Source organism: Mandrillus leucophaeus, unplaced genomic scaffold (genome assembly GCF_000951045.1).
Source record: "Mandrillus leucophaeus isolate KB7577 unplaced genomic scaffold, Mleu.le_1.0 Scaffold329, whole genome shotgun sequence".
NCBI classification, from domain to species: domain Eukaryota; kingdom Metazoa; phylum Chordata; class Mammalia; order Primates; family Cercopithecidae; genus Mandrillus; species Mandrillus leucophaeus.
The window spans coordinates 4404808-4417347 of NW_012103465.1; the positions used below are offsets into that span (position 1 = coordinate 4404808).

General features: G+C 41.6%; 1 long non-coding RNA gene across 1 annotated transcript in view; it reads left to right on the forward strand.

Annotated features, from left to right (window-relative positions):
* The first annotated feature begins 1718 nt into the window (after positions 1 to 1718).
* The window catches only part of LOC105545452, a 15429-nt gene continuing 4607 nt past the window's right edge, over positions 1719 to 12540 (forward strand). The window contains exon 1 of the long non-coding RNA XR_001006923.1: positions 1719 to 1865. This is a non-coding gene — a long non-coding RNA (uncharacterized LOC105545452). The remainder of the gene's footprint in view (positions 1866 to 12540) is intronic.

Here is a 12540-nt window from a genome sequence, read left to right on the forward strand (position 1 = left end):
GCTGAGGTCATACACAAGTTTTTGCCTTCCTGAGCACTGTGTTCTTCTGCCTGAAGATTCTGTAGTGGCTGTATCAGCTGACTTCCAGCTTTGATCCTTTCATCACAACACTTCCTAAACTCTGTGCTCATGTGCCAAGCCACCTCTCTTCCTTCATTCAAGTATTTCCTGAAATGTGACCTTCATTTGTGCTTGCCTTTCGTTACCCAGGGGAAGTACTCTGATATTTCAGGCAACGAGCGGGGCCATAGGGCTCCCAAAAGTTTCTGTCCTTTGTGTTATGTGACCAGCATGGGTGGATGGGCAAAGCCAGGTAGGGGCTGGGTCAGGCAAGTCCATGTTCTGGTTCTCAGTGTGCAGACACAAGCAGCGGCCCCAGTGGGGATCAGAGGGCAGTTCTCTGGCTGCTGGAGTAATGTTCCATGGGGGAGTACAGTGGCTTCTGCTGCACAGAAGAGTCTACAAGGGGAGTGGGGAGCAGCAGGTGGCAGTAAGCCCCACCCAGTTTCCATGCACTTGACAAGGCAGGTCTCACACCTGGAATGTTCCACTAGCAGCAGCTCACTGGGTTCCAGGCAGCCTATGCTCAGAATTCAAAACTGCCGCAGACCATAAGACTTCCCCATGGAGATGGATATTGAGGCTCTCAGGCCACACTCCTCCTGGTCTGCCCAGGAAGCAGGGGCACCCAGCTCCTGCTTAATCTCCATTGGGAGCTTCTCTCATCCTGTGACTGCTGCCTGAATTAGCTGGCTGACTTCTAAAGTGAAGTACCCTGTGAGGCAGGATCAAGAATGGCTTCCCTCTGTCCCCACTGGAGACTGGGAGTGCACACACAGCATGTCCCAATGCTACTCCTTCTCATATACTCCCCACCATTCACTACATTAGCTCTAGCACTGGGTAGGGTTAAAAAGCTTCCCTCGTGGCCTGGATTGCCAGGTTCTCCAATGGAAATGTATATCCCAGAGGCAGCTTCTCCCTGCTCACACTCTGGGGATTTTCAGGTTTACACCTGGCTCATGGTGTAGGCTGCAGCCTGCTGCTTCTTTCAAAGGGTCTGGTTTCCATCAGTTTTCCTGTTCCTGTGTTGCTTCTTGAAATAAAGTTCACAGTGTGAATCTCTACACAGTACTTTGTCTTTCCAACTGGGAGAGGCATGCTAACGATGCCTCCAATCTGCCATCTTGGAAAAACACCCACCATACTTTAAGACATGCTGAAATATTTATATGGAAAAAAGAAGATACATAGTATATACACACTGTATATACTTTGTATAAAAATATGGCTTTATGTTTATTGGTTTCTTTTTGTTTTCCTATAAAGTTTCTTAGAGCTCTGATTTGTTTTAAAGATGTTGATTTGATTTACATAACAATTTAGTGCAACATTCTAAGCTTGTGGCATTTACTCGATCTTTACCAATTTTTTTTTTAATGGAGAAAATGATGTATCATTAAAAATAAAGAAAATGTGATAGAAAGATAAGTCATAATGGCTGGACCAGTGAATATTCTCCTTCTCATATACTCCCACCTCTCACTAAATTAGCTCCAGCACTGGATAGGGTTAACACCTACTTAACTCTTTGGGAATAATAAAAGACCTTTTTGATTAGCATCATCACAAGTGATTCATTGATTGTGGGTCAGAACATTTCCTACTCTCAAAGAAGTTAACTTGTCTGAAGTCATACAATTAGAAAGCGGCAGAACAAGACTGGAACTTAGCCTTTCTGGCTCTCAAGCTGTCCCTGGTGTGGGAATGGGATGCAAAGAACAAATGGAGAGGATAGAACATGAAGGAAAAAATGGACATGCTTTTACTGAAAAGGGAGAGAGCCTGGATGAGATGCATGTGAGGTAAGTCTGCAGTTGAAGTGGTAGGTAGGCAGTAATTGAAGGAATTTTTTAAAACTAATGATCAGGCCAAGGAGGGAGGATCACCTGAGGTCAGGAGTTCAAAACCAGCCTAGCCAACATGGTGAAACCCCGTCTCTACTAAAAATACAAAAATTAGCCAGGCATGGTGGCAGGCACCTGTAATCCCAGCTACTCAGGAGGCTGAGGCAGGAGAATTGCTTGAACCTAGGAGGCAGAGGTTGCAGTGAGCTGAGATCATGCCATTGCATTTCAGCCTGGGGGCAAGAGTGAGACTTCATCTTAAAAAAAAAACAACAAAAAAAAACTAATAATCTCTATGTCTTTATTATTTATTGATTTAGAGATAGGGTATCACTCTGTCACCCAGGCTGAAGTGCAGTCGTGTGATCTCAGCTCACTTGCAGCCTCGACTTCCCGGGCTCAAGTGATTCTCCTGCCTCATTGTCCTGAGGAGCTGGCACCACAGGTGTGCACCACCATGTCTGGCTAATTTATTTATTTATTTTTATTTCTTGTAGAATCGGGTCTTGCCATGTTGCCTAGGCTGGTCTTAAACTCCTGGGTTCAAGCAACTCTCCTGCCTTGGCCTCCCAAAGTGCTGAGATTTATAGTCAGGAGCCACCACACCTGGCCATGGTTGCTATTTCTTAGGGAGTATGTTGTCTATAAGTGAGAGGGCAAGAGTTTGAGGAAAGAGTCAACGGTTTAGAAGAAGCCATGGGAATGGTGGGGTGAGAGGGGAGGGAAATGAACAAAGATAAATATAAGAACAGAAAAGAAAAGAATTGTCAATCTTTATCCAGTTGAGATTAGAAACCAGGTATTTACAGTGGTGACAATCCACCAATTCATACTCTAAAGTGAAAAAGGCATATCATTGGTTTGATTCCATTTTATAAAAAACAAAACCTGTACTGTGTATAACACATGTGTAGGAAAATGTGTCCCTCCTAGGGAAGAGAGTGCTTTATTTCTAGAAGAGGAGTGTCTTTGAGATTAGGAGAAAGGACTTTCACTTTTACTCTCTATACTTCTATATGGTTTGAATTTTTTATGACAGAAATGTATTTTTTTCCAGTACTTGTGTAAAACATGCAGAATGTGAAATGATAGTCTAGTAAGGATTCCTGAGCTCGGTGCATGTCTCTGTCTCCACAGAGGTCATTTAAGACCTATCCTACAGTAACTTGAAGCTTCAGAGCCAGCAAAAGTCCCACCTGGCTCCTTCTAGCGCAGTGTGCACCTCAGCCTCCCAAGTAGCTGGGACTACAGGTGCTCGCCACCACGCCTGGCTAATTTTTTTTTTTTTTGTACTTTTAGTAGAGACAAGGTTTCACCGTGTTAGGATGGTCTCCATCTCCTGACCTTGTGATCTGCCCACCTTGACCTCCCAAAGTGTTGGGATTACAGGCGTGAGCCACCGTGCCCGGCCTAGAACAGCTTTTAATAAACAGATGCAAGCACTATGGCTAGCTGAAACCTCCCACCCCAGCAGCAGTGGGATCAGATATCACCTTCCAGCGTGGGCTCTGTTTTAGGCCACAGGTGCACGCTGTGCTAGAAGGAGCCAGGTGGGACTTTTGCTGGCTCTGAAGCTTCAAGTTACTGTAGAATAGGTCCTAAATGATCTCTGTAGAGACAGAGACATGCACCCAGCTAAGGAACCCTTCTTGTGATATTAATTCATATGGGTTTTTTTTCTTTTTCTTTTTTTCTCTTTCCTATTTCCAAGAAGATCCATTATGTACCTTTTCCTTGGGGATTATCTAGTAGGAGAAAAGCAGTTGTTCAAAGACAAAGACTTCTCTTGTGTTTTGTGAAAGCTTCAATTCATCAAGGAGATTGTATTAGGCAGGGAGGGTGGCAAGGAGGAGGAGAAGGTGGGAGTCCTTGCATGCAAAGATGTAGAAACAGAATGGATATTTCTGCTAACTTGATGAAAGAGATGAAAGATGTTCCATGAGAATTGGGAGCTACTGTTCTGGTGTGTAGATTTCCACAGGTGTGGAAATATAGGTGGGACTGGATGGTAATACTGAGGCTCCCAGCCCTGGAAAATATTACTGTGCCCAAAAGAAAGTGGTATGTTAACTACATACTTCTAGGAGACTAGTGGGCTTGGGTAATGAACATCTCAGTGGTGGCTTACGTGGATTAAAGCCTGGAGAGGGTTCTCTATTTATTTTTCTTTTGCTAAGACTCATGGGAACTTTTGTGTTACTCAGTTGGATATTACCTTGAAGTCACAGTTTGAGGTAAGGGCTTGGATGCAGGTAATTTACTTAGGAATTAATCCAATGGAACAAGAGCATGAGACAGAAAGTAAAGGAAAGTTAACATGAGGTTGCATTATTTAGTTGGTTACAGCTACAGCCTCAAAAATTGTTCACTTGAAGGGTCAAGGAACAAGCAAGAGAAGCATTCATTCATCTGCTTCTGCCCCCTCCAAGTTGGGGCAACAACCTCTCGGTTTGTGTGTCTGGTAAGTGCTGAGTAGGCACCTATGGGCACACATAGCAAGGAGTCAGAGAAGCCCTGAAGCAGGAAGTGAGAAAAACAAAGGTTAAGTCTGAGGTGAGATACTGTCAGTGCAAAGAGGTGGAAGCCTTCAGGGACCTTTTTGTCACAGCTGGAATCTGAGCTGAGGCTTAGAGGATGTGAAGTGGGGCTGATACACGTTTCCTGTGGTATCTGATACAGGGAAAGGGGCTCAATAATGACTAAGCAATATGGGACACAGAGACATAGTTTTTTTTCTCCTGATTAAAAAAGTAATACAGGCTGAATGTGGTAGCTCACACCTGTAATCCCAGCATTTGGGGAGGCTAAGGTGGGAGGATCACTTGAAGCCAGGAGTTTGAGACCAGCCTGAACAACATACTAAGACTCTGTCTCTACAAAAAAGGTTTCTTAAAAAATAACTGGGCATGGTGGCACATGCCTGTAATTCTAACTACATGGGAGGCTGATGCAGAAGGATCACTTGAGCCCAGGAATTTGAGGTTGCAGTGAGCTGTGACAGCACCACTGCACTCCAGCCTGGGCAACAGAATGTGACCCCCAATTCTAAAAAATGTAATACATATATTTTTGGCATCAAAATGAATTTAATTTGATTAAATGGAACTGTAATCTTTCTGATTTATCCTTGTTTCTGGACTAAGGTTTATTCCTGTTATAGTAACACAATGCCATATAACAGGCAATTTTTTTTTTTTTTTTTTTTTTTTTTTTTTGAGATGGAGTCTTGGTCTGTTGGCCAGGCTGGAGTGCAGTGGCGTAATCTTGGCTCACTGCAACCTCCAACTCCCGGGTTCATGCTGTTCTCCTGCCTCAGCCTCCTGAGTAGCTGGGACTACAGGCACCTGCCCCCACGCCTGGCTAATTTTTTTGTATTTTTAGTAGAGACAGGGTTTCACCGTATTAGCCAGGATGCTCTCGATTTCCTGACCTCATGATCTGCCCGCCTCAGCCTCCCAGAGTGCTGGGATTACAGGCGTGAGCCACTGTGCCTGGCCAACAGGCATGTCTTAGTCTGTTCTTGGTTGCTATAACAGAATACCTGAGACTGGACAATCTATAAAGAAAAGAGGTTTGCAGTCAGAATGGCTATAATTAAAAAGTCAAAAAATAATGGATGCTGGCAAGGAGAAAAAGAATACTTATACACTATTGGTGGGAGGGTAAATTAGTTCAACCATTGTGGAAAGCAGGGGGTGATTCCTCAAATTGCTAAAAACAGAACTACTATTTAACCCAGCAATCCCATTATTGGGCATCTACCCAAAGGAATATAAATCATTCTGTCATAGAAACACATGCACGTATATGTTCACTGCACCACTATTCACAATAGTGAATACATGGAATCAACCTAAATGTCCATCAATAATAGACTCAGATAAAGAAAATGTGGTATATCTATACCATGGAATACTAGGCAGCCATAAAAAAGAATGAGATCATATCCTTTGCAGGATCATGGATGGAGCTGGAGGCCATTATCCTTAGCAAACTAATACAGGAGCAGAAAACCAAATATTGCATATTCTCACTTATAAGTGGGCGCTAAATACTGAGAACACATGCACACATAGAGGGAAACAACACATGCTGGGGCCTATTGGAGACTGGAGTGTGGGAGAAGGGAGAGGATCAGAAAAAATAACTAATGGGTATACTAGGCTTAATACCTGGTATTATTAAATAATCTGTACAATGAACCCCCATGACATGAGGTTACCTATATGAAAAAATTGCACATGTGCCCCTTAAGTTAATGAAGAGGAAGAAGAAGAAGAAAGAGGAGGAGGAGGGGGAGGAGGAAGAGGAAGAAGAAGAGAAGAGAGAAGAAAAGAGAAGGTAAGTGTTTTGGCTTATGGTTCTGGAGGCTGGGAAGTCCGAGATTGAAGACCTGAATCTGTTGAGGGCCTTATGGTGCTTCTTAACACGGTGGAAAAACAAGGGATTGCATGGCAAGAAAAGAAGCAAGAGTGAAACAAGAAAGCTGAACTCACCTTTATAATAACCCACTCTTGTGATAATAAGGTTCCCTCCCATGAGAACTAACTGACTCTTGTGAGAATGGCATTAATCCCTTCATGAGAGTTGAACCCCTGTGACATAAACACCTCTTATGGACCCTACCATCTTTTGACACCATTACTTTAGGAACCAAATTTCAACTTGTGCCTTGGAGGGAACAAACCACATCTAAACCACAGCAAAGCACTAAACAACAACAACAACAACAACAATGTTAGTTCCTTTTTTCTAATCACACATCAATTAAGCACACATATGTATATACATACTTGTCTAAAAAATATGAGGAAAAGTTCTTAGAAAGTTCTGTGATTCCATTGGGAGTTTATACTGGTGTTCTGTCAGCATTTGGCTCTGAATTTTCAAGAAACTGACCTGGGATCTCTTTGCTTCCCAAAATAGTTGTTTTGGGATTTGGAACGTATCTCTATTCATTATTCTGTAAAGAATCCCTGTAAAGATGGCTCCATTTAGAGTACAGCTTCTCAAACTTTAATGTGCACACAAATCACTCAGACTGATGCTCATCTACCATCTCTGCTTTATGTTTCTCCTTAGCACTTATCTTCTAACATACTACATACATAACCTACTCATCCTGTTTATTGTTTGCCTCCTCCACTAGAATGTAGACTTAATGAAGGCTGACGTTTTGTCTGTCTCTGGTGCCTCGCTCAAAGTAAGAACTCAGTGTCAGCACTCCAATACATATTTGTGGAATAAATGAATAAATATGTAAATTCATAAAAGTAAGTTGCATTTTAAAGTATAATGAGTATTTGCTAGATATTAAGCATTGTGGGAGGTAGTTTGTGGAATCCCAAGATAAAATAACACTGAAAATACTTGGAGTCTGAAAACATGCTCAGATGAGATGCCTCTGCTATGTGACCTCACCTGGCTCTCAGTGAATTTAAACAGGTTTGGTGCTATCAGTCATGCTCTTACGTCATAAAAGCAGCTTACCTAGAAGCTTTGTACTCTTATACTTGAAAGAAGGTCAGCTGAGGAGGGTAGGGTTTTACTAGTACTGTTATTAAATTTTAGGAAAAAAACTGTAAGCTCTCAATTCAGCCTTTCTTGTTAAAAATAAATCCAATCCCTTCCCCCCACCCCGCCACCCAACACACACACACACACAAAACACTGGGCAAAAAACAAAAACAAAAACAAAACACTGGGCCCCCTCCCTTCAGAAGTTGACAGGTTAGTGGGGAAGACAGACATGTATAAATAAATGTAATAAAGACAGAATTATCAAAACTCTGGTACAGATAGAAGCTGAATACTGGAAGAGCCCAAGGAATCAAGTCTGAATTGTGACTTGGGGCAGCAAGGGGAGACTACATGAAGGTGGAAACATTTGAGTGATGGTAGAATTTTTACTGATGAGGATGAGGAAGAAATTTCAGGGAAAGGGAACAACTGGAGCACAGGCCTGGGGACATAAATATATTCTTAATGTTTTATTCAAGGGATAATAATCTCTATTGTAACTGACCTGTGGAGCACTGTGTGGACAATAAGTGAGAAAAGGTTAACTGGGACCTGATAGTATAGAAACATGAAAATCAGAGTCTTTCATATTAGGGTCTTCCATTGTAGCCACATATGAAAAAAAGACTTGCTCAGGCCCTATGTGAATTATGCACGTGTACTTGAAAAGCTCCCTAGGTGGTCCTAGTGGGAGCTAAGATGATGACTTAAAAGGTGATGTGGAAGGCAGTGTGAGAAGTGAGATGACTGGAGGAGGCAGGAACTGGAGGCAAGGGATCTGGGTGGAAGATTTGCAAAACCAGGGTAGAGTTTGTGGAGAAATAAGACGAATCCAGTTCAAGTTAGTGGAGAGATTGGTAGCACTCTTATCTGCTAAATATTGAGGGTGTCCCAAGATCCATAGGCTAGAAGCTAGCTTAAGTGATCCTTCCTCTTGCGTTTGTGGCTCCATGAATTTCTCTTTTCTTTATTGGGAACATGTGACACAGATTCTAACTGGTCATTGTATATAGTATAACACAGTAATTAAGAAGCATGATATAAGGTCAAAGGACTTACCTTGCTCCATGACCTTGGGTAAGTCCTTACAGTTTCTAAGTCTCAATTTTCTCATCTGAAAAAAGGAAATAATAAATATATTGAGAGGATCGAATATGCAGATACTTGGTTGAGTACCTAGCTGTGATAGTCAAAGTTGTGTATGCTCTGCCTCAGTAAGCATTAATCCCCGGATGCCTGTGGTTTTAGATGAGATTTATTTTTCAATCACGTTACTTGTCTACTGTGGATCAGCAGGGGGACTCTGCCCATTGTAGTTACTCAGGGACCCAGGCTGACAGAATAGCTACCATCTTGAATATTGTTAGTACCTATATCAAGGGGAAAGAGAACTCTGGAGGGTCTGGCACCAACAACTCAATGCTTGGTGAAGAACAGATACATGTCTGTAATCCCAGTATTCTGGAAGGCCTAAGCAGGAGGATTGCTTGAGGCCACGAGTTCAAGATCAGCCTTAGAAACATAGTGAGACCCTGTCTCTACAAAGTTTAAGAAAGAAGAAGAAGGAGGAGAAGAAAAAGAGGGAGAAGGAGGAGAAAAGAGATACATACCATCCCTGCTGACAACTTATTGGCTGTTGGCCAGGCCAATCATATGGTCCCACCCACTACAGGAGGATTAAGAAGTACAACCCTACCATGTACCCAGTAGATGGGGGAGCCTGAAATATTTGGTAAGCCTTTATTACTACTATTTACTTATAACCTAAGATCTGCAATGTTAACTGTCTTCCTTCCTGCACCCCTGCCTCATCCTTGAGTCGCCATTGCAGGGGGCAGCCATCCAATAGCTCTCCTCACCTAACTAGCAACAGAGTCCTCACAGTGCCCTCTAGTGGCACCTAGACTTATTTCATTAGCCCTAGGCGGGAACTTAATTCTGAGGCATCTGGAGCAGAATTTACTGAGCAGGGTTGAATAACATTAATTACATTAATTAATGTTAATTAATGTACAGGCTGTAAAACATTAATTGTCCAGTTTGCCTTACTTCGTAAGCCTCATAAAAGCATTCAGGATAAGCCCTTATGCCCTGAGACTACCCTTTCAGGAGAATTCTGGAATCTATCCTTCCTTTTTGGCAAGAATATCTAAACTTCAATAATTTAAAGGACCTAGATACAAAACCCAACATGTTTTCACTATGTAGATGGATTCTATTGTATAAACCCCCCTTCTGTCTCCAACAACCTTTCCTTTCTTATAAACCATATAAATATTTATAGAGATGGAGCCAAAACCATTATGTAATTCCTGAAAGCCTACCTGCAAACTCAACTAGAATAATTATCCTTAATTATAAGAATAATAGGGAGGAGTTGCTTCTGAAGGAACCAAAATGTCATGTTCCCAGCCTCCTATTATGGCTTCCTAACTAGAGTCCATGGACACCTGACCACAACAGTATTTTCATATAATTGATTTCCTTTGTAATTCCATGTATTGTATTTTATACATTTAAAAACATTAATCTGAGAAGAGGCTTAAAACTTCATCAGTCCGCTAGAGTCACTTGGCATCTTAACGTTGTAAGATTGAAGCTGTATTTGCCAGTGTGAAGAAACATTTTAAATTTTGCCACAGGGTGGTGCTATTGCTTCAAGGGTAAGAAAGAGTAAATCAGCAGGTTGAACAATAATCTGTTACCTCCGAGAAGATTGAGAAACAAAGTGGTGATGTGGTCACAGAAACTTTAGTCTTAGTCTTAAGTGGCAGTTACAAATTCCTAGCAGATAAAATGCAAATCCATTAACTAAGACATTTTGGTCTAGTATATAAGATGTGGTTGGTAATGGTTTTTCCTGTTTTAAAGTAGTGTATAATACAAACATTATATACCCCTCAAGATTTTGAGGAGCTGTTAGCCAACCAATTACATAAACATTCATTCTACACAAGATTAAAGATTTTCTTCAACACACAGGTGGGTGACCGTGGTATCATTTCTCTCACCCAGGTTGTCAGTTTTATTTTACCCCTTGGCTCCATTCTGGTTGTAGACATCATACTTCACATGTACTGAATTCCAGCAAGGCACAATCATGATGAGATGCACATGGGAAGTTCAAAAGTAGAAGACCAACTCCTGAATGGGAACTGATAATCAAATGATGAAAACTGCACAAAGAACCCAAGGAACAAACATAAAATGAAGTTGGTTATACTGGCAAAAGCAACATATACTTACAGATAAGACAACTTACTTCAAAACAATCTGGGGGAGAAGGTGGTGATGGAGAAATGGGTAGTGGTATAGTCAAAATAAGATGATTATGTAATAATTGTTAAAGCAGGGAGATAGGTAATTGGGAGCTCCTTATACAATCTATTTTTTTATACATTTGAAGTTTTTCATTAAAATAATTAACATATCCATAAAATAACATAATGTTAAACGACTGAATTTTTGGTGATCAGTGAGTACATACCAATAAAATAACATAATGTTAAAGGGCTGAATTTTTGGTGATCAATGAGTATATACCAAGCCACAGAATTACTGGAAGGGAAGGAAGGATGAACACTGATACAGAAGTTGTAAGTTACAGAAAATGGATAAACTTCAGAAAGGTGTGATACTGAGTTGTGGTACTCAATCCCCATTTAGATTAGACTTTTTTTTTTTTTGAGAAAAAGGTTTTGTAACTTTTTTTCGTTTTTTTATTATACTTAAAGTTCTAGGGTACATGTGCACAACGTGCAGGTTTGTTACATATGTATACATGTGCCATGTTGGTGTGCTGCACCCGTTAATTCGTCATTTACATTAGATCTATCTCCTAATGCTATCCCTCCCCCTTCCCCCCACCCCATAACAGGCCCCAGTGTGTGATGTTCCCCACCCTGTGTCCAAGTGTTCTCATGGTTCAATTCCCACCTATGAGTGAGAATGTGTGGTGTTTGGTTTTCTGTCCTTGCGATAGTTTGCTCAGTATGATGGCTTCCAGCTTCATCCAGGTCCCTACAAAGGACATGAACTCATCCTTTTTTAAGGCTGCATAGCATTCCATGGTGTATACGTTCCACATTTTCTTGATCCAGCCTATCATTGATGGACATTTGAGTCGGTTCCAAGTCTTTGCTATTGTGAATAGTGCTGCAATAAACATACGTGTGCATGTGTCTTTGTAACAGTATGATTTATAATCCTTTGGGTATATACCCAGTAATGGGATGGCTGGGTCAAATGGTATTTCTAGTTCTAGATCTTTGAGGAATCGCCACACTGTTTTCCACAATGGTTGAACTAGTTTACAGTCCCACCAACAGTATAAAAGTGTTCCTATTTCTCCACATCCTCTCCAGCACCTGTTGTTTCCTGATTTTTTAGTGATTGCCATTCTAACTGGTGTGAGATGGTATCTCATTGGGGTTTTGATTTGCATTTCTCTGATGGTGGGTGATGATGAGCATTTTTTCATGTGTTTGTTGGCTGCATAAATGTCTTCTTTTAAGAAGTGTCTGTTCATATCCTTTGCCAACTTTTTGATGGGATTGTTTGCTTTTTTCTTGTAAATTTGTTTGAGTTCTTTGTAGGTTCTGGATATTAGCCCTTTGTCAGATGGGTAGATTGTAAAAATGTTCTCCCATTCTGTAGGTTGCCTGTTCACTCTGATGGTAGTTTCTTTTGCTGTGCAGAAGCTCTTTAGTTTAATTAGATCCCATTTGTCAATTTTGGCTTTTGTTGCCATTGCTTTTGGTGTTTTAGACATGAAGTCCTTGTCCATGCCTGTGTACTGAATGGTATAACCTCTTTTTGTTAGTTTTCCTTCTAACAGTCAGGACCCTCAGCTGCAGGTCTGTTGGAGTTTGCTGGAGGTCCACTCCAGATCCTTTTTGTCTGGGTATCACCAGCGGAGGCTGCAGAACAGCAAATATTATGGAACGGTAAATGTTTCTGCCTGATCCTTCCTCCAGAAGCTTCGTCTCAGAGGGCACCCGGCCTTATGAGGTGTTAGCTGGCCCCTACTGGGAGGTGTCTCCCAGTTAGGCTACTCAGGGGTCAGGGACCCACTTGAGGAGGCAGTCTGTCCGTTCTCAGATCTCAAACTCCA